This window comes from Perognathus longimembris, chromosome 10 (assembly GCF_023159225.1).
Source record: "Perognathus longimembris pacificus isolate PPM17 chromosome 10, ASM2315922v1, whole genome shotgun sequence".
Taxonomy (NCBI): Eukaryota; Metazoa; Chordata; class Mammalia; order Rodentia; family Heteromyidae; genus Perognathus; species Perognathus longimembris.
In genome coordinates, this window is record NC_063170.1 from 4,198,870 (window position 1) to 4,220,482 (window position 21,613).

Sequence of the window (21,613 nt, forward strand, 5' to 3'; positions counted from 1 at the left end):
CTGGAGATGAGGGTGCGTGCCTGCGGTGCCAACCCTTGACAGGCAGAGACAGGAGCATCCTGAGCTCAAGGCTAGACTCCACCGAGAGAGAGGAGTAAGAGCGGGAAGTGCAAGCGGTGGTGGTGTGAGCCAGAAGGCAGAACCCAGAGGCAAAGATGAGGTTAGACATCGGTATTTGTCACGTTGGGGTCCTGCAAACTTCTCAAGCACCTGGTAGGGCTTCCTGGATTCTGCAGCTGCTCTGGGCTCCGCAGGAAAGAGTGGTGATTGACTACTGATGTCTGCCCCGGACACAGCTTTGAGAGGTGGGGGAACAGCTGCTACCTTTGTCGGATCACGTCTGCGGCTGATCGCTTATCACTACACGTGCTTATCATTTATCTGTGATTTCACTGTATGTCCTGACGAATGCCGATTCTCAGAAGCTTCCTGCGCCCGGTTCCCAAGGCTTTACATAAGCTCACCTACACAATAACCGATAGAAATACCTACTGAAAAGGAAACCATGTTCCTGACGGTAACCTGCACACGTGGTGCTTGCTAGACACGGGTAAAACTCAATTCTGAAAGTCAAGGTGGGTTCCCCTCAGCAGGCCTTTGCTCAGAATCACCACTGGTTCTGCACGAAGGTCTCGGGGACCATCGATAATCACTCAACAAAACACCTGGAATGGAAGACCACACAGGGCGGCTCCTCGGCACGGCAGGGCGGCCTGCCCTCCCCCGGGCGCAGAGCCGCACGGACGTCACAGCCACGGGAAACGCAGATTCCTCGGCTTGGCACGGAGCACGGTGGGCGCGAGATGCCCTGGCCTGAGGGCGGTCCCTCAGCCAAGGTGCGTCCGTGTTTGCTAGTTCAAAGCCCGTGGTTCGTTCTTTGATTTGTCCACCCCAAACAAGAATCTTGGCCCGCCTGCCTCGGGCTTTTGGCAAGGGGCGAGGGCACAGGAAAGGGAAAAGCCACCAGGCCCCGGGCAGGGCTGGGCAGGAAGGCGTTGTCTGAGGCGGGGCTCGCGCCCAGCTGTGACCTCCAGGCTGTAGTTAGAGGCCTCTCTCCCTCTGGCCGGAACAGCCTTGCCCCCCGCCGCCTGGGGACAGCCACCGCGCGCGCGTCAACAGTTGCCTCCCCTGTCCTAGGGTGGCACCAGCCTGGGCGGTGGGGTCTGTCTGGAATGTGTGCTCCTCAGCAGAGGAGTCTGGAACAAGCATGCTTTCTGGCCTGAGGAGGAGGAAGGCCCCACGGGCCAGGGCCTCCCCCAGTACAAACAGTCGCCCCGCTGCCCAGTGCCTTTGCAGTGACGCCCAGTCCTACTTCCCACAGCCCTGTGCCCAGTCCAGCCGGCCTCCTGGAGGCCTGGCCCGCCCAACCCTTCCTCAGAAACGCAGCGGGGTGCGTTCCAAGAGGAATGGCAACGGGCGCCTGCTCCCCAAACCACCCTGTGATGCTCCCCCTCCAGTGTCCCTGCGCGCCGCACCCCGGTTCCAGCTCAGCACTCACAGGGCGCAGGGGGAGGGGAGAAAGGGCAGCTCACAGGGGTGGGCAGAAGAAAGGCCTGCGGGGACTTCCTCGCCCACCCCCAGAAGCTGTGAGAGGCTGCCCAGCGAGGCCACCAACCCCGGAGGTGGGGTGGAGCCAATGAGGCCGAGGCAGGAAGAGGAGCCCCCAGATAACACCGTGTCCAGTATAATCACGGGGCCTGGGAGGCCCCGAAGTCAGGGCCAGGGGACAAATGCAAGGACATGAGCAGAGGTCACAGATGCAGGGAGACATCAGAAACGAGAGGAGCGAGAGGCCCGGGGGCCTTCTGAAGCTGAAAAGGTGCAGGGACTCCACCTGGGGCCTCCGGAGAGCCTGACCTGGGCTCCCTTCTGGGCTCGCGTGTGTGACTTTAAGCCGTCGCATGTGGGGGGCTCTGCCCTGGGACACCAGTGCCCCACATCCCGCTGTACAGAGCCTACTCTGGGACCTGGCCAGGGTGGTCAGCCCCACCCAGGGCCCAGGGCGGGGGGTCAGGGGGAGGGCAGAGTTCTGGGAAGCTCCTGCTTCCTTTTCCTTCCAGGCACATGAAGGGTTATGAAGGGCTATGGGTACTGGTGGCTCATGCCTGTCTGAGGATTGCAATTCAAAGCCAGCCCAAGCAATTAACCACCAAAAACAACTACAAGCGGAGCCGTGACTCAAGTGGTAGAGCACTAGCCCTGAAAAACGCTAAGGAATGAACTGTGAGCCCTGGTCCAGAGTTCAAGCCCCCAAATTGATGCACACGGGGAGCTTCCCGGCCCTTGTAAGGCTTGGCTACACACAGGTTCCGGCCAATCGAATGTCACAGAAGGAGACAAATCACAAGTCACAGACAATTCCAAGGCCCAAAGCTTGAGTTTGCACACTGCTTGTGCAGGGCAGGATCCTGCTGGTGAAGACGGAGAAACTATTTGAAGTCTTAGCCAGGAGGGAGGGAGGAAGGGAGATAGGAGAGAAGGAAGGGAGGGGAAGAGAGAGAGAGAGAGAAAAAAAAAAACGAACGTGAGTGCACATACTCACAACAGTAGTACTGAGACTTGAACTCGGGGTTTTGTGTTCTCTCAGCTTTTCCACCCAAGAGTGGCTCTTTACCACTTGAGCCACATTTCCACTCCAGCCTTTTGCTGGTTAATTGAAGATAAAGAGTTGGATTCTCCCAGGCTGGCTTTAAACCTCAATCCTCAGCGCTCAGCTTCCTAGGGAGCTGGTGTTCCAGGCGTGAACACCGTGCCCCGCGCGCACGGGAATCTGTACCGTCACGTATCTATCCCAGCAGCAGACCTCGCCCATCCTGATGGCCAGCGAGGAGCTAGATGTGGGCAGTACCCATGGCCGACATCACACGAACTTCCTAGCACCAGGGGTCTCAGCCACTTCCAGGCGTAAAGGGCACCCTGGCCACAGACTCCTCCAGTGCCCTCGGGGACACTGGGACGGCCTGGGCGGCTCAGTCGCTCGATGTCGGTGGCGAGAGCCACTTTTCCCGGTGAGCAGGTGTCAGGGGCCATGGGCCCCGCCACACAGCCACCAAGCGCACGCTCCCCTCACAGGTCTCAGAGGTGCACACCCACAGTCACGCTCAGCCGCAGGTCACTCCCAGCGCCACACGCTCCGACGGTCCCGCCCCAGGACCCTCCGATGTCCTCTCCTCTCTCTGCCTCTCAGCCGGGCAGGCCCCACCTGCCCTGTCTGCGGCCAGGATATTAAGACGTGGATGGATATTTTCAGCTTTATTGTCCCATTTGTCACTTGCTAATTAGCTAGAGTGACTAATGGGAAAACAGTGGCGAGAAGATCCTCCCAAGCGCTTTCGGTTGCCATAGTTACTCAGCTGACAGGGTTGGGGGAGGGGAACACAGAGGGTCAGGGTTTTCAGTCTCCTCCCCTGGGCAAACATGGAGATGTTGGGGCTGTCATCAGAAAGATGGGGTATGATCGCAAGTGGGCAAAAGCCAGGGTTCTCAGTGCCCTGGAGTAATTCTAGCTCTGGGTAATTTCTAATTAACCAGCTGAGCTCCAGAAGCACAAACAACCCCCTGGACTCTGGCCTCTCCTGAAGACAGCAGGCGCGTGACACTGGGTGGCGAGGTGGATGGTCTCTCGTGCTCATTAATGGGCTACTGACACCATCCTGCCAGGGCCGCCAGGGCTATGAAGCAGAGACGGAGCCCATCTCACGCACGTGTGCATACGTAGACGCGGGGTTTCTCAGCACAGAGTAGGAGGTACGACAGGCACCTTTGAGAAGCCCACAAGAACCCAGGTCCTCCTTAGCACCGGGCCCTGCACCAGCCTCTGATACCTAGCCTGCCGGGCTGAATGAAGGTGCAGCCTCATGCTGTCCTTTGGGGCCATTTCATCGTGGGCAGTGCAGTTCCTGAAGAGACAACCCATAGGCCTCAACCCTGCCTCTCAGGACCCCTGGGATTGCACTTTGGGTGCTTTTTAATATCTGCGCATGCACACATGCACACACACCACAGAATCCAGCCTTCGATTCTGCCCCGTATGTGGGTCAGTTTCCTGGGGTCTAGGCTTTGCACCACTAGATGGGGAAACTGGCAGGAATCCGCTCAAGAAGAGGCTCCTGACAGCCCTCCGCACGGCCAGCTCCTGGCCTGTGGGTAATTAAGGCCCAGTGAAGAAAGAGCAGATTGGAAACAAGTACCACACATTTGCAAGGCTGGCACTTTCCGGGGTAAAGTTCTGGCTCCAGAATGATTTACTAGCTCAGCCAGGTTAATCATTGCCGAAGAACAAACTTCCCTGAATGCTCAGGTCACCTGAGAGCCCCTGCAGGTCAGGAAGCCAGGGACCAGCTCCTGGTCAGTGGCTGCGCCCTCCCTTGATCTATCACCATACTTATGGTATAGTTTCTTGGCTGACTAACACAGGGCCCCATCATCAAAGGAGGACCTCTCCTCACCACCTCCTCTGCGTCCGGCCATGGCCCTGCCCCTCTGGTCCAACCCAATGGGGCCAAAGAGCACAGACAGCCCAGGCAAGCCAGACTTGGAACAGGAACCAAGTCCCAGCCCTGACAAAGAAGCTCCAACCCCAGCCAGATCTTCTCCGGAAAACAGGTCGCCACCAGAGTAAATGGGCCAGTGCTCGTGACGCAGGGGCTCCCAGCCGGGGCACTTGGCAACACCAGGCAGCATCTCTGCTTGCCACAGCAGGGGGGAGGGGCTGTGCTGCCGCTGCCAAGCCGACTGAGGGTAGGAAAACCACAGCATCAGACTGAGCAGATTGGCCCCGGGTAGCGACCCAGCCTCCGGGGCCAGAGGTGCAAGGGGCAGCCCGGAGGCTCAGGGAGCCCCTGCCGCCATTACTTCCCACTGTGCCCCAGCCGCCTGCACAGGGGGCTGGGACAGAGGCTCCGCTCAGACGGTGAAAGAAGAGTAGAGCTGATGGCCTTTGGCCCGCCAGGGTGCCTGGTCCGCAGGCACCAGCTGCTGGTCCCAGGCCTGGAGTCCCTCAGCCTGGTAGAGACACTGAGTCTCCTTCCATCTGCTGGAACCGGGCTGGTGGCGGGTGTGTATCCGAGCCCAGTGTCTGAGCCCGGCACGGCACGGCATCTCCTCCTCTTCCCTTTGCCACTTCTGGGCCCAGCTGCTGCCACCAGCTGTTGTCCCAAAAGACAAATCTGTTCCCACGGCCCAGACCAACCCCGAGAGGCACCGCCCTTCTGAGTGCCACTACCCCTGGCCAGGCTGGAAGACCTCCTGACCAGCACGGCAGCAAGAGCCGGGCACACGTCATCACCAGCAGTCACAGAGGGAGCCTGCAAGAGCCTGACCCGTGGCTCCCTCCAAACTCACCCCAAGCTGTGCATAGCCAACGCCCTCATCCCCCGAACACACACCTATCCCTGTCTCTTCGGGATCCTTCTAGAAGGATCCTCCACCCAGATGCTGCCCTTCCACCTGACCCGACCCCACTGGGCCCTCTCTGCATCTTCCAGCACAGCTCGCTGTCCATGTCCATGTTTCAGTGCCAGGCACTACAGGGGGCATGCACGCTTCATCTGCCCCGAGAGCAGCCCCGTCCAGCGGGGGGGGGGGGGGGGAACCCTCCTTCACGATGGGGCATTCCAGCTCCGCAGCCCTCCACCACGCACGCGCACCTGATCACGGCGCCTCCACTCTAGTCTAACCCTGGCCACGCCGGCAGAGCCCGCGGGGCGCAGGGCTGCCAGTGTAGGCGCTCCTGGGACTTGGGAGGAAGAGCAGATGTGTCCATGCATGCTGAGTGAACACGTGTAGCCCCCTTTGTCACCCACATTACAGCCATCTGCTATGGATCCCCGCTAGGCAGGAAGCGTCCTGGGGACAGGAAGCATACGGGGACCGCTCGCTGCTGAATCCTAATGACTTCTACGTTTCTAGGACAGAGACCCTCAATAACAGGAGCTGAAGGAGGCCGGATAATGAACAAATGGATGAGTGTATGGATGAACGGATGGATGGATGGATGGATGGATGGATGGACGGATGGATGGATGGATGAGAGGGTGGACGGGTGGATGGGTGGGTGGACAGATGGGTAAGTGGATGGATGGATGGATGGACGGATGGGTGGGTGGGTGAGTGGACGGATGGGTGGCTAGGTGGACAGATGGATGGATGGACAGATGGGTGGGTGGATGGACGGATGGGTGGCTAGGTGGGCAGATGGGTGGCTAGGTGGGCAGATGGGTGGGTGGATGGATGGATGGATGGACAGGTGGACGGATGGACGGAAGGCCTGTGACTTGGATGCTCTTTCTCATCCCCACAAGCCTCAAGAAAACAGCTGTTCTGGGCTTGCACTCCTGGCCCAGCTCCTGGCCCAGCTCCCTCGCTAAGCCGACCAACCATCCACACCAGAAGCCTGTGGTGCCATGAGCCGCCAGGCGTCAGCCCCTCGCAGTCCTCCCCCGTGTGGAGAATAGGGCAATGTGCCCGCTCTTGACTCAGCAATGGCTTGGGGCTCCTCCCCCCCAGGAGGCAGCTCCCTGCCTCTGCCTCTTGGCTCAAGTGGCAGGACCCCACCCCCACCCCCACCCCCCGGGGTTTCAGGAAAAACCCTGACTCCTAAGAGCCATGCTGAGTGTGAAGTCTCATTCCCAACTGTTGGCTGTGATGTCCCTCAACTCCATTACTCACAGGGACGGCGAGCGTCACCCGCGTCCCTCCCGCCCACTGCCCCGGCCCACTTCCCCCAATGTAGGTCACACTGGATTCTCCCACGCTCACTAGCGAAGCCTCCAGTGAGGCAGCCACACTGCCTGAAGCAAGTTTAGAAATCCCTTCACAGGCGTGCAGGGACCCCGCGCTCTCTCCTTGGGTGGAGGCGCTGACCGGCCATCACCATGGAGAGCCTGTGCAAAGGCCCTGGGGAACAGGGAAGACATGGCGGCTCCTAGGCCTAAGAAAGTTAGGCCTCCGGAGCTCCAAAGCCACACGAGCACAGCCACGACGCCAAGCAGGGCTGACTTCCTGAACAGCAGCACGTCCGGCGGGCAGTCACTCGCCCTGCTCAATCTGAGACTTGCGACGGGCTGTGTGAGCGGCAGCCTCTGTTTCCCCAGCTGGGGGGGGGGGGGGGGAGGGAGGGAGGGAAGCCCTGCCTCGCAGGGCCGTGCAGGCTGAGTGCATCCATCCGGAAGGGGAAAGTGCCCGGCACAGGCCGGGCATGGAGGGGGCGCTCGCCGCCTCCCGGTGTCCTCGTGGATGCGGGCTCTGCTGTGTGCTGCCCCTTACCACAAAAAGCACACTTCTAACCACAGAACCTCGCCTCTGCCCCCCCCCCCCGCCCCCCGTGCCCGCCAGCCCCACGCCTGGGCGCGGCCCGTCAGATGGGCTAGCCCCTAGACAGGCTGAGTCCCACGCAGCGCGCAGGAACAAGCACGCCTCAAGGGGGGGCCTGACCACGCCTGGCTCCCCGGAGGTCTGGGGGTGGAGGAGCCAGAGCAGGGCCCCCTGACCCCGTATGACCCCCAGAGGTCTGAGGTGAATCTGAGGCTGGAGCCCAAGGCCTGGTGAGGAACTGGCAGGAGATGAAAACAAAAAGGTGGAGTGTAGGCCAAATGCAGCCCTCTCTGCCTGGAAAGAACAAGAGGCTCAACTCTGCCGAGTAAACAGCACGAGGGCTTTAAATACTGTGAAAGTTACTCAGCACGTCGGAAGTGACAAGGGTGGGCCTTTGCACAAGCAAGAACACACATGCACACAAACATGAACACATGTTCATATATACCCTCCCCACAACACATATGCAGCACACACACCACAGGCTATCTATAAACGCATACATGCACACACGATGTGACATGCACACATTATGCACACACACGTACATGTACAAATATGCCACGCGCATCCACAGAAACCCTCCAGGTTTCCACGTGTGTGCACACATGTGCGTGTAGAGTATTCTATATCCATACTACACATACCACACAAACACACCTGTTCCACATACACACAAATATACCACACACATTCACACTCACCCACACACATGTACAACATGCACATCTTGCACACAGCCCTGGTACACCGTGGCTGGGTCCAGAGCGGAAATGGGGTCTCACAGGTGCAAAAGCACAGCAAAAGGGGGCAGGGTGAAGAACTGGTGAAGGAAGCTGGGCAAAGGGCCAGTCTCCAGACGGGATGGAGAGGGGGAGGGGGAGAACGCAGTCAGAATATCCAGTGTCCACGTGTGAAAATGGAACTGGGTGACTGGAGAGGATGGGTGGGCTTGGGACAGATGGAAGGGGTGACACTGAGCAAGACGCATTAACTCACATGCTTCATTGAAACCGCTTTCCTCTGCACAACTACAGATGATACAGACAGACAGACAGACACCCACCTCAGGCAGGTGGCTCAGAGGAGGTCCAGCTGAGTAGAGAGAGGCAGGTAAGGGCTTGGGTGATGAAGCGGTATGTGGGAGAAGCAAGTTAGGCTGGAGTCATCACTGGCCCTGTGGTGCAGGTCAACATCGGGAAGGTCCTCAAGAGTGGGCACCAGAACAGGGCTCCCGGGCAGGTACGCTTGGGGTTTCCAGTGCAAGCACCTCTCCCTGGGCACCCTGTGATCGGCCAGGCCCTGGGCCTGCCCCAGGATACCTGGTATAGAACATCCTACACAGCCCTCGGCCTGTTGGAAACCATTCCTGCAGTGGCCTCTGGGCGACTGAGCCGCCTGACTGGAAAGTGCCCACAGCACACACTGTGCCGCTGGACGGGGTGGCGGGAGGGAGGGGGTCCCCATTAGTGCAGCACTCGGATGGCCTGGGGATAATGGGGCTGCCTCGGCTGGAGAATCACACCCCATCACTATGCGGCCGTCCTCGGCAGTATCTAATCGAATTTCCAGGGCCCCAGAATATAAATACTGTTGTCTGACCCATGATGAACTTGTACACAGCCTGATTTTATCAGCTGTAATAGATGAGATTTCTGCAAGCAGATGGACACTGTTACTCTTATTTCTATTTAAAATGAAACACAATTTCCGCTGGATAAAAACAAAATTAATGGCCTTAGAAGGAATCAACATGCCTGTGAAAAGAATCAGATAACCATATTGTTGTGACCACGGCTGCACGTGCAGCTGTGACCTTCCCTATTTGGGGGGGAATGAGGGCATTCTACCACATTCTTCGGCGTGGACGCAACGTCCGTGTGACTTCGTTCATCTGGCAGGGGACGGATCGCCACCCCAAAATTACTGAAACCCTCAGAAATCCACAGCATCAAGCTGAGACTAAGAAAATCATCTAAAGCCATAACTGAATCAACGGCTTCCAAACCCGGGCTTGTCCGAAATTGCACACATCCAGTCACTTGCCTTATGAAGTCTGAGTACGGAGACACGTGCCAGCCCACTAGCAATGATCACACTGGCCAACTCTGTCCCACGGATGCCAACCACCCTCAGCAGAAATGCCAGCCCATGTTCAGATCCTAGGCACGTGGAGACGGTCCAAGTTCCCAGGGGAGGGTACAACATGTGACAGCCCTCACCTTAGCCCAGTTCTACCAGGCCTACACCAGGGCAAGTGACCCCACCTGCCTAAACTCACTTTCCTCAGAGGGTTATGTTCAGGGGTGTGTGTGCGTGCGTGCGTGCGCGCGCTGAGCACAACACCAAACACAGGAGGAGACTCTGGCAAAGTTGGTCGTTGCCATTACTGCTCTGCCCAGGACACCTGGCCTCTGGCACCCGGCACCTATGTGTCCCAGACTGCCCTGGGCTCTGCTCTTCCCACCCTGTTTCTCACAACTTCAGCTCACCTTTGTCCTGCACCCCATTGCGGCCTTCTTCCCCCCAAAGTCTTTTTTTTTGTCACTCACAACACCACAAGGAGAGCTTCCTCGTTCCAAAAAAAAAAAAAAAAGCAAGGGGCTGGGAATATGGCGTAGCGGCAAGAGAGCTTGCCTCGTATACATGAGGCCCTGGGTTCGAGTCCCCAGCACCACATATATAAAAAATGGCCAGAAGTGGCGCTGTGGCTCAAGTGGCAGAGTGCTAGCCTTGAGCAAAAAGAAGCCAGGGACAGTGCTCAGGCCCTGAGTCCAAGCCCCAGGACTGGCAAAAAAAAAAAAGGCAACTCCTGAATTCCCCAGGTCTAATTTCGCGGCTGAGCCTTTGAGAAACCCACTTTGGCCATTTCTCCTTTTCTTGTGGGGGCTATACCAGGGACTGAACTCAGGGACTCGCGCTTACAGGGCAGGTAGTCTACCACTTGAGCCAAACCTCCAACTCTCTCGCCTGGTTATTTCCGAGGCAGGGCCTTGAGTGGCGCCCCAAGCGGGCCTGGCCTGCGATCCTCCTCCCACTCACACCAGCAACGAAGACCGTGGCACCTTGCCCGGCCACGGGGTGAGATGCAGTCTGGTGAACACAGGAGACCTGGTCTCAACTCAACTCTGATATGTGCATTTCACCAAATTTTATAAAACAGAGCAACTGCAAACAGTGTCTGGCTCCTAGAGGTCAGAGCGCTGGAGTGGCTAGCAGGGAAGGCGGGTGCTGCGGCCACGCCACGCTGCCGGGGTGCCCTGCAGGGAGGGTGAGGTGAGGAGCCAGGAATTCACGCTCCTCCCGCTGCTGTCCAAGCGGGCCCGCCCAACACACAGCCAGGCCTCTCTGGTGTAATTTCAAAGCAACACTTTATCTGATTTCCGTTTCTACCGGGCAGTGAATCTCTGCTGGCCAACGTTGGCTGCTTCGCAAACCCAGTTGGGGTGTTGGGGCCCCCGCTCACGGCCAGTACTGCAGGCAAGATCGCATCAGCCAGCAGGAGCCCAGAAGCATCCACGGCCCCCAGTGCACAACCCTGGGAGGAGGCGGGGGTGGGGGTGGGCTTGACTTCCCTTTCCTCCAAAAGCCAAGGCTGTGTGAACTAAGTGTGTACTAAGTGTGTGTGTACCTGTTATGGCTGTGCTGCCCGTCAACCCATGTAGAGTTTAGCGCTACTGCAATAATCTATGGGGGAGGGAGCGAGGTTAGAGTCAGAAAGTCATAAATGGGACATCCGGAAAACCCAAGGAGATGTGGTCACAGCATTTGACAGCAGCAAAGGAGAATGAAGCTTCAGAAAATCCACAGCCCTGAGGGGAGTTACAGTCACTGTAGAATCAGTAGGTTATGAGCACTAGAGGTGCTGGGCACAGTGCTACAGAATGCAGATCCAATCTCGTTCTTGCTACTAACTTTATGTGGCTACTACATGTGACTAAGTGTACTCAAAACCTACAACAAGCCAGCTGCCCAGGGCTCACGCCTGGAATCTTAGCTCCCCAGAAGGCTGAGCTCTGAGGATCGGTTCGAGGCTAGCCAGTGAAGAAAAACCTCCAGGACTCCTATTTCCATTTAACCACCAAAAAGCCAAAGTAGAGCTGTGGCTCAAGTGGTAAAGTGCCAGCCTTGGGCACAAAAATCCAGGGACAGTACCAGAACTCACTACAGATATAAAAGAACAAGAGTAAGCTTGCTTTCCAGCAATGTGCCATGAGCAGAGGTATGAAAGGAAGCACCCTGAGATGCACAAGGCTTACTATGAGAGAATTCCATGCACGTGGGAATTGAAGACACTATCAAGCTGTGTCACCTCAGGCAAATCACTTGGCCTCTTTCTTTCATCTTTAAAATGAAAGTGATCAACTGTGGACAAACACATCTTAAGTGAAAAACAGCATGGTGACAGAGCAAGGGTAAGGAATAATCAGTAACTAAGAGGAAAGCTTTAGAGTAGACATTAGCACTTCTGTGGACCCCAAGGCCTGGGAGGAGAGTTTAAACTCTACGGGAACGGGAGTGTTATGGGTGACACGCTAGCACGCTGGGGAAGCAAAGAAAGGCCCTGGACCTGCCCCACACTTCACAACAAAACCCAGCCTGGATAAACAGGTTGGCTTTTAATGGAGTCCAGCTGGTCGTTGAGTCACATGCCTGTAATCCTAGCATTCCAGGGACTAGGAAATGAAGATCAAGGCCACCCTGGCCTAGCTGGCTGGACTTGGTCTCAAAAAAAGCGGGGAAGGGATGGTTTTGAACTTAAAACTTAGAAGTACTTTACTAAGTCACAAATTAAAAATTAGACAATTAAGTCACTAAGATGTAAGATAAAATATAAAACATGCATGGGTCAATAAATACCCCCCCAACAAAAATTAAGAGGCTAAAGAGAACAAATTCACAAACTGCTCTCCAAAAAGGGCAGCTCTTCAGTTAAAAATAAAACCAAGGATCTAAACAACTTGTACAGGAAATCACAAACAGGAAAACCATAAAATGAAGGCGCGAGTGAGCGCTGAAGGTACTCAGAGCTGCCCACCCTAGAGTGCCCCTGCTGGAGTGGGGCGGACAAAGGCCCAGCCCGGAGGTGCAGCTGGTCACAGGCTGCCCAGGACTCGTCGGGAGGACTCGCCCAGGCCTCTTCCCGCGGCACGACAGGGCCCTGGCCGGGCTCTCGTTTGTAGAGTAAGCAGAACATAAATAATTCTATCTAGTCACCAGCAAGCTTGGGCAAACTGCATCGAGGAATGACCGGAAGAGGCCTTCATTCATTCTGTCAAAGGTTATTTCCTGGACACAGAACGTGTGGCACTTGGGGTACAGTTTATGGGGGGAGGGTGACACAACACACAGAAAACAACAGAAAAGAGTAAATTAAAAATACTAAGTCTGTTCATTTATGGTAGTGCTAAGGAGAAAAACCAAGGCAGGAAAAGGGGAGGGCAGGGGAGGGGAGGGAAGGGCAGAGGAGGGGAGGGCAGAGGAGGAGAGAGCTCCCACACGCCAGACTGCTCTGGCAGCAGGGGGGGAGGGGGGCGCACAGGCAGGTGGCTGGGCCCAAGGTCACATGGTTAATCATTGAGAGATCAGACATCGCACCATGGGAAAAGGTGCAAGGTTGCATCTTGGGGAGACAGGGCCCGCTGTACCCCATGTGCCACTGTGCCAAGCCTCTGCCCTCCTTGGAAGCCTGCAGCATGGCAGCTCCCCTCGGCCCCTGGACACCAGGGGGGAGCCCCGACCTACTCCTGGCAGGCCTCTGGAACAGCAGTGGGGCCGTTCGGTAGCCTGCAGGCCGGCGCGGGCCAGCCCAGTCTCTGGGGAGGCAGAGCTGGCTGTGGGGTGTGAAAGGTACTTGAGGAGACTGCAAACAACCAGGGATTTATCTGCGGGGCTCAACTTACTGGTCTGGCAGGAGAGGTCATTCAGAAAATTTCTCAAAATTAGTGACAGCTAAATACGTGCACATACATGCACACATAATCTGCACATGTGCTTAAATTAACATTCACATAGGTCCACCCAACACTCATCCGAAGGTGCACACTGATGTCTTTGCGATTCATAGAAGGAGAAGCAGCACAGCACAGAACCAAGTCCCAAACTGCACTTTCAAATGCTGCTGATGGGCCGGGATGTAGCTCAGTGGCAAAGCACTTGCCTAGCAAGTGCAACGTCCTGGGCTTAGTCCCCAGTACCAAAAAGGGGGGGGGGGGGGTGGGTAGGGGGAGGAGGGGGAGGAGGAGGAGGGGGCAGGGGAGAGGAGGAGGATGGGAGAGGAGGAGGAGGGGAGAGGAGGAGGAGGGGTGGAGAGAGGAGGAGGAGACAGACGCTGGTGACCGTGACCTTGGGCATCTACCTTCCTTCCCTAGCTGTGCGTGGTCCTGGTTTGCTTTAAAAACGGAGCGTGGCAGCTGATGAACGTGACATGCCTCGAAAGGCCAGTGAGGGTGCCAGCCACTGGGGGGCTCACGCCTGGAATCCTAGCTGCTCAGGAGGCTGAGGTCCCGGGATCAGAGTTTCAAGCCGACTCAGGCAGCCTAGGCCCTGAGTTCAAGCCAAAGGGCTGACCGGAAAAAGAAGAAGAGTAAATGCCCGGTGCACACAGCGAGCAGGGAAGAAATCAAATCGCAGTGTGGCTTCGAAACCCACTGCGCACAGTGCCCCGAGTTTACGGTGGAGGACGAACAGGGTCCACGTAAGCACATTTATGAGCCATTTCTAAATACAAAAAGCAACCAAGGTGAGATAATCAACAACTAGTGCCAAGTGGCCAACCTGTCATCCGCCACAGACGCCGGTGTTGCTCAGCCGGCCCTCCCTCCCGTGTTGCGCCTTCCCTCACTGGTGGCACGGTGTGAATCGGCCAGTCCGGGAAACGCCGGGACAGTCTGACCTCGGGAGAGCAGTGAACAGGGACGCGCACGGGAGGGTTCTTGAACCCGGTGAACCCATGCTGCGGGCAAAGGTCGGACAGAGAGCTGGGCTTGGTCCTCGAGGGGCAGCACGCCTCCTCGCGCAGCTCTGTGAGCACTTCTCTCCTGCACGAGGGAATAGGCAAAGGGCGGGCAGGGGATGGAGACTGAGCCACAGAAGTACAGTCTCCCCAGCAGCCAGGGCCTAGCACCGGTGAGCAGGGCTGTTTCCCTCTGGACACCCAGGAAACCTACTCCGTGCATTTCTCTGGTTCTGGGGGCTGTGCAGCTTACGTCCTTATCCTCCACTGCCACCCCGCAGCACGACCCCATCTTAACCCAGTGATGCCGTCCAGAGCCAGCAAGGTCAGCGCGCGGTACAGGGAAGTGCACATGGCTCAACTCAGCAGTGACTGCCATAGGTAGGATCTGGAATGTTCCACAGCCAGCGTGCTCCAGGCTCGGCCCCCAGCCTCCAGGTGCTATAGGAGGGTGGGCGGAGCCTCTCAGGTGGGGGTCCCCCACCAAGGCTCCCCCCTGATGCCCTGGGGTGCCACCGGCCCCATCTGTCACGGGGGGGGGGGGGGGGCACGCTCCGCAGTGAAACCGCTCTGCTTCCTAAGGTGACTTTTCCCAGGTCTCTGTGACGGCGGCGCTGACTCCCGCGGTGAGCACCCGAGCACAGGCGACCATGCCCGTGGCCGATGCCCGCGGGGCCCGCTGGTTCCCCCCCCCCCCGCCTGTCTCCGTGGCACCCCTAACATGCGAACTCCGCCCATACACCCCTCGGCGGGCCACGGCGGCTCAGGGCGGGGGAGGCTCATGGCTCCGCCACGGGTGATATTTCCCCTTCCTGGTAACACAGGAGCCTGGGAGGCCCCGGCACGGAGCGCGGCGTGGGAGGGGGGCGGAGCGGCCGGGTGGGGGCTGTGTGAGGAGCAGCCTTTGTGAGCAGGAGGCAAACTGCTCCCAAGGTGCTGTCAGGAGCGTCAGCTGGGGGGACGGGTGAGTCACCGAGTCAGACGGGCCGCAAAAGACGGATCCTCCCACCCGCGGGATCTGTTTAACTTTAGAAAAGTACAGGTTGCAGTGATACTCCACACACCCCACCTTCCCAGCGAGGGAGGGGGCAGGAGCCGCCAAGGTCCCAAGGGATCCAGCCCCATTGCTTCCAGAACTTTCCTGCACAAGCAGCGCTTCCTGTCACACTCACCTGGGACGACACAGGGTCCCCACGGAGGCCTCGCTGGTGCTACTGGCTCACACCAGGAGGCTGAGGCCTGAGGATCGCAATCGAACGCCAGCCCAGGCAGACAAATCCAAGAGACTCTTAGCTTCGATTACCCAGCAAAAAGCAGGAAGTAGAGGCGTGGCTCAAGTGGCAGAGCACCAGACTTGAGTGGAAAAAACAAAGCCAGGGAGCACACGGGTCCTGAGTTCAAGGCCCCCAATATTGCACCCCAAGAAAGTAATAACTGGGGTACAGCTCAGTGGCAGAGTGTCATGAGGGCTCTGGGTTTAATCACACACACACCACCAAAAAAATATTTTGAGAAAAATAAAAATTGAAAAACCTTTCCTTATACACCCGTGGCCGACATTCTACAAAGAGTGGTCTCCAATTGTCGCCTTTTCTCTAGCCATTCCTCCGTCCGCATTAGGAAGCCTCTGGAAGCACGTGACAACTTCAACCCGCTGGCCCCAAAGTCAACGTTCCCCAACGACTGGGCCCTCCCTCCCCACAGGCACACCCTGACTCTCTGCCAAGTCACGCTGGCGTAGAACCCTGACTCCACCGCCCCCCTCTCGTCCCCAGCCCCCACCCCCACCCCGCCATGCTCTGATGCAGGCAAAAACCAAGCACACAAGTCCCTGGGGGACTGCGGGCGGGCCTGGGCCAGGGTGCAGCCAGTGTGGGGTGCGGGTGTCCTCCCCCGCCCCCCCCCTCCCCTCCTCCAGGGAAGTCAGGCCCCAGACCACGGCGGCCCGCAGGCGGTCCCGATTCCAACGCGCCCAGAGCCTGGCTGACACCAGAGAAGATTCAGGAATTAGCAGAGAATTGCCCTTGTTGTTTTGGAAGAGTGGAGAGGGGGCCAGGAATCCCTCTCCACCCCACCCCGCCCCCACGCCCGCGCCCACACACCCACTCAGCAGCCACACAGGCCAGGGGGCACACTGAGGCCAGCCCGGCGCGGCTGGCCAGCAACACCCCTTCTGGGCGCCCTGGGAGGAGGCCTCGGGAGCTTCCGTGGGCCTTGGACCACGCGAGGCCTCCGGGCCCCTCGTAACATCAACCTTCTCTCAGCACTAAATACATTCACAGGAAATGGCACCAAAAAATAGGCAGTACTCTAATGATCAAAATGTGTCATAAGGTTCGCAGGGACGCTCTAGCAAGATCCAGCCATAGATCGGCCTCACGGAACGCTGACCCCGATCTGCTTGACCTTCACAGCAAGGGCTGCACACGTAACTGCTACAGGGGAGGCCACAGGCGCTGCTGACACCCAAACACACATGCGGGCAATGGCAGTGCGGTTTCTTCCCACTAAGTCCACAGACCCCTGAGCTCAGCACCCAGAGCAGAACAGCCAGGCGTCAGGAGCTGGCTTTTATCTTTGCTTGATTGTTGATGGTGACAGGCTCCCTGTACCCAGGGATACACACAGATGGGAAATGGGCACTTGAACAGACACCATGGGTCAGTGTTCACCAGCATGACCACGGCTGCTATCAGCCAAAAGGGAGATGCCATCCAAGTGCCAAGTGACAGACAAACCATGCAGAAATACACATCCGTGCTCATGATGGAGTACTATGCAGCCTTCAAAAGGAAAGAAACTAAAGACCAGTGCAATGGCACTCGCTTATAACCCCAGCACTTAGGAGGCTAAAGCAGAAGGATCTCAATCTCAAGTTCAAGGACAGGTCAAGTTCAAGGACAATGAATGACTATTGATATTTTGTCAACTAAATAACCAGCCACAAAGGCCAAGTCTTGTACGTGTCTCCTTATTTAGGCTCGTAAGTCAAATTCATGAACGGAGGAGCAGAAAGCAAGCGTGGTGGCTGCCAGGGGTTGGAGGAGAGGTGTGGGGGGTGCACAGTGTTTTATGGGCGGCGACACTGTCTGGGGATGGTGACACGATGTGACTGTCCTTAAGGAACTGTGAACCACTGTTGGCAGTGGTTAAAACCGTTCACTTCACGTTATCCACCTTTGACCACAGCGAGACTTCAAAGAAATGAATACTGCCCGTCCCCTGCGAACTGGGAAGCAAGCAAGCAGCCTGGCCTGTCACCGCCCGTAGAGCGGCCCGGGGCGGGGTGAGGCGCAAGCCCGAAGGGGGGCCGGAGGAGGCGCCGCACCTCCCCCCCCAGCTGGAAACCCTGGACGCCTCTTCACCCCTCAGCCCTTGACCCGCACACTGCGAAACGGACACGAGAGCAGCAACGCCACCGCAGCCGGACGCGCACTCGTAGACACTGTCACCGCGACTCCCCAACAGCCCCTGAGGACTCCGCTCCTGCCACAGGTGATTTGGTTAACCTACCCAAGGTCCCCACCTCAGAGACAGGGCGGGCTGGCTAGGAAACCTGGGTCAGCAATTCTGCCTGTGTGAGCTACAGCAGGACAGACTGAGCAACGCGGTGAAACCATGTCTCTGAAAATCAAGGGGGGGGTGCTACTCAGTGGTAGGGTGTTTGCCTAGCATGCACAAGCCTTGGGTTCAATCCCCAGCAATACAGGAAAGGAAAAGGGAGGGAAAAGAAAAAAGGAAAGGAGTCAATTGTTTCACTGCACACCGTGTTTGGACAGCATCCTCCTGCCGAGAACCAGAACCCCAGCACCCAGCTCTGCTGGAACCTACTACTTGGCCTCTGCTAGCACAGGCAACAGAAACTTAGTCTGGGGTCCTTCAGTGGAGGGACAAAAGCACCCCGCAGACCCTCCAGGGCTTGTATTTCAACCCAAGGTATGGCCACCTGGCTGAGGCTCTGATGAAGGGTCCAGCCCACCAATCATGCTCCAGGAGTCCAGTGACATCATCGATCGCCAATCAGAGCTCCAATCGGCACCAGCGACGCACCGTGGCCACGGTGGGCTGATGGGATTCCTGCTGAGGCAGACCCTCCTGGCTCCCCCTTCTCTCAGGCAGCCACACGGAAGCAGCTAGTGGCCCCGTGAGCTGCGTCTCCATGGAGACATCCCTGTCCCATCTACAGGACGGTGGAAGCCAGGAAGGGGAAGAAAGGCTCGTTACACCTTTTCCTGTCCCTGAGCTCAGCCAGTCCCCAAATGAGGAAAAGGGTCACAGGGAGCCAGCCAGCCCCCAGACTGGCCACAGTGAACATGGACACTCGACTAGGAGTTTTTGTAAAGCCTTTTTTCTTTTCCCGTTCACATTTGCTTACCAACAAAACTAAGGATGAAAGATGAAACCCTCCAGGGAAGGGCTTGGTGGAGATCAGCCCAAACACAGGCAGCCCCCGCCCCACCCCCCACTGGCCACGCGCCCTGCAGACATCCTCTTCTGGAAGCAGAGGTCTTCCTCCCTTCCCAGAGCCAGCAGGGACATCTGGGAGGAGGCAGGGGGCCTCTGAGCATCGCGGAGGGGGCAGCGCGTGCTGGCTGTTGAGGGCGGCGAGTGCGGAGGGGAGCCATCAGATAACCGAACCTCTGCTGTCTTCCTGCCACTGCAGACCATCACCATAGGAACCACATCCTGCGCTACCATGGCAACCATGCAGTACCAGCCACTTCACAAGCAATGATGCAGAGGCCACTCACAAAGCCCTGCCGCAAGGCCTTGAGGCAGAGGGCGGCAATCACAAGGGCCAGGAAGTAACAAAGAAAGCCTTCCAAAGTGAGGCAGTTTTCTGGCTCAAAAGCCCTCTTCTTGCTGGGCACTGGTAGTTCACGCCTACAACCCTAGCTACTGGAGTCTGAGATCTGAGGATCGTGGTTCGAAGGGAGCCCAGGCAGGATTAAGACTAATCTCCAACAGGAAGAGAGAGAGAGCTGGTGACCACAGAAATGCCACAGCCCGTCTAGAGGGCCGAGCACCAGGATTGGATGGTTCTCGCTTCAGGCTCACAGCCCTGCTGGTAAATCACATTTCCTGTTTCCTCTCCACACTTCAGAGAGGACTGAAGCTCAGCTAGATGTCCAGCTCCTCACAAGGCCATCCAGGATGCGTATGTTGGGTTAAACTAGGTCCAACTACCACTGTGTAGGTGAAAAAGACTGCTGTCAAAGTTCATTCAATTTATCCTAATGTATCAAAAATAACCCCACCTTACAGATAAGGAAACTGAGGTTCAGAGAGGCTAAATACAGCCCAAGGTCATAGAGACAGGGAACTGGTAACCGGAGACTTAAACTCCTGCCAGCCAGGTTGTAAAGTCCAGGTCCACACCCTCCACAATTCCGTGCTGGTTCCTGTAAGTCCCAGGCTCACTCAACGACCACAAGCGGAACAGCCTACGTAGGGTGCGGCTAACACCCAGGACCGGGACGCCCTCCCTCGGGTGAAGGGATGGGACCGGAGGGTCAGGAGGTCCTGGGAGCGACGCAGGCTCTGCGGTCAAACTACAGCGTGTATAATGGCCTCGGGAAAAGACAGTCACAGAAATCCCCTACTCGTAAACCGGCCCAGCGGACAGGACTGAGATGGGGTACAGGATGTAGGGGAACAGTCGCATGATGGCACTGATGCTGACTACGAGGGCTTGGTGAGTCGTAGCCCCACCTGTGGCTGCCCACAAGTGCCCCCCAGTACCCTGTCACCCCTTGAAACCGAAAGAATGCTTACTAAACGCCAGCATGCGCTGTTGTAAGGGGGAGCCAGTGGTGGAAGGAGCTCTGGCTCTAAGCTACCCACCCACAGCTGGGCTCTGGCCAGGGCCGGGCCGGCCTGGGTCCCAGTGGGGAAGTCAGTTGATGGCCCCTCCCAGGCCTGGCCTATTGTTCATTGCCAGACAATCAGAGAGCTGGCGGTACTTGGCCTCCATGAGAGGCCCTGGAAAACCCACGGGCCTGACATCCCCTCCTCGTTCCAGAAGCTGGCACCCCACGGCCAGGTAAGCTGACCTTTAGCAGATGGCAGTCACGCTTCCTGAAGGATGGCAGATTTTCTGTCCTCAGTCATCTTCTGACCAAAGAGAGCCAAAGAGGACACACAGGGATGAGGTAACTCTCGGGCTTTGGCTGGGCGGCTGGTGAACCAGCCTCCTACGGACTCGGGCTTCCACAGCGACGGGGCCCGCCAAAGGGACCCTGCCACTTACTCTGCCAGTAAAGAAGCAGTACCAATGCACGAAGCCTCGCTCCCCTAGAACCTGTGGCTCACGCCTGTCATCCTGGCTACTCTGGTGGCTGAGATCTGAGGATCGCAGTTCAAAGCCAGCCTGGACAGGAAAGTCACTGAGACTCTTATCTCCAACTACTCAGAAAAGGCCAGAAGCGGGCTGGGGATATAGCCTAGTGGCAAGAGTGCCTGCCTCGGATACACGAGGCCCTAGGTTCGATTCCCCAGCACCACATATACAGAAAACGGCCAGAAGCGGCGCTGTGGCTCAAGTGGCAGAGTGCTAGCCTTGAGCGGGAAGAAGCCAGGGACAGTGCTCAGGCCCTGAGTCCAAGCCCCAGGACTGGCCAAAAAAAAAAAAAAAAAAAAAAAAAAAGAAAGAAAAAAAAAGAAAAGGCCAGAAGTGGCGCTGTGGCTCAAGTAGCTTTGAGCAAAAGAAGCTCAGGGACACAGCACAAAGGCCTAGAGTTCAAGCCCCAGGACGAGAGATGGGGGAGGGGGAGAGCAGGAGGAGGGAGAGGGAGAAAATCCTCCAGGTAGAAACTGTTGTGGCAGTGATAAGCATTTCAAGCCACTGCCAACTTTGTGCCAAGGCTGTGTCTTCCAAGTCTCTAGAGAATACCAGCTCCCAAAATGGCGTTCCCAGAGGACGGGATTCCTTCCTGACACACCTCGCCCTGTCCTGCCCCCAGGAGAGCCAGCCTGCCTGCCAGCCTGCCTAGGACTGACTTCTGGAGAAGTGCTGGGCCTCCCTGGGGGAGGAGGGGGAGCCCTCTCCCAGGACCAAGTAGGGCACAGGGCCTTTTCCTCCCTACCAGCCTGTGGTCTGCTCTGCAGTTACACAGCTAACACGTGCATACAGTGCTAGTGGAGACATAGGAAGGGCAAAGGCCAAGAAAACTCCCTTGCCTCCTCGGGTCCAAGCTGGCTCTCCGAGAGAACCCTCCTTCCTCTCCTGCCACGGAGTGCCGGCCTGGCCTTCTGCTCCCCCACCTCGTCTTGGACAGCGGCACGTCTCCGGGATCATTGCAGCTGGACGGCATATTCTTTGTTGCTGCCGTGTCCTATTCCACA

At 57.4% G+C, this 21,613-nt stretch overlaps 1 protein-coding gene and 1 long non-coding RNA gene across 2 annotated transcripts in view; both read right to left on the reverse strand.

Annotated features, from left to right (window-relative positions):
* LOC125358139 (c-Maf inducing protein) overlaps window positions 1-21,613 on the reverse strand; it is a 139,244-nt gene that overhangs the window by 72,936 nt on the left and 44,695 nt on the right.
* LOC125358141 lies at window positions 10,944-11,980 on the reverse strand. Its single transcript, XR_007212272.1, has 3 exons — window positions 11,964-11,980; window positions 11,377-11,378; window positions 10,944-11,268 (listed from the first exon to the last, which is right to left on the reverse strand). It is a non-coding gene; the product is annotated as an uncharacterized LOC125358141 (long non-coding RNA).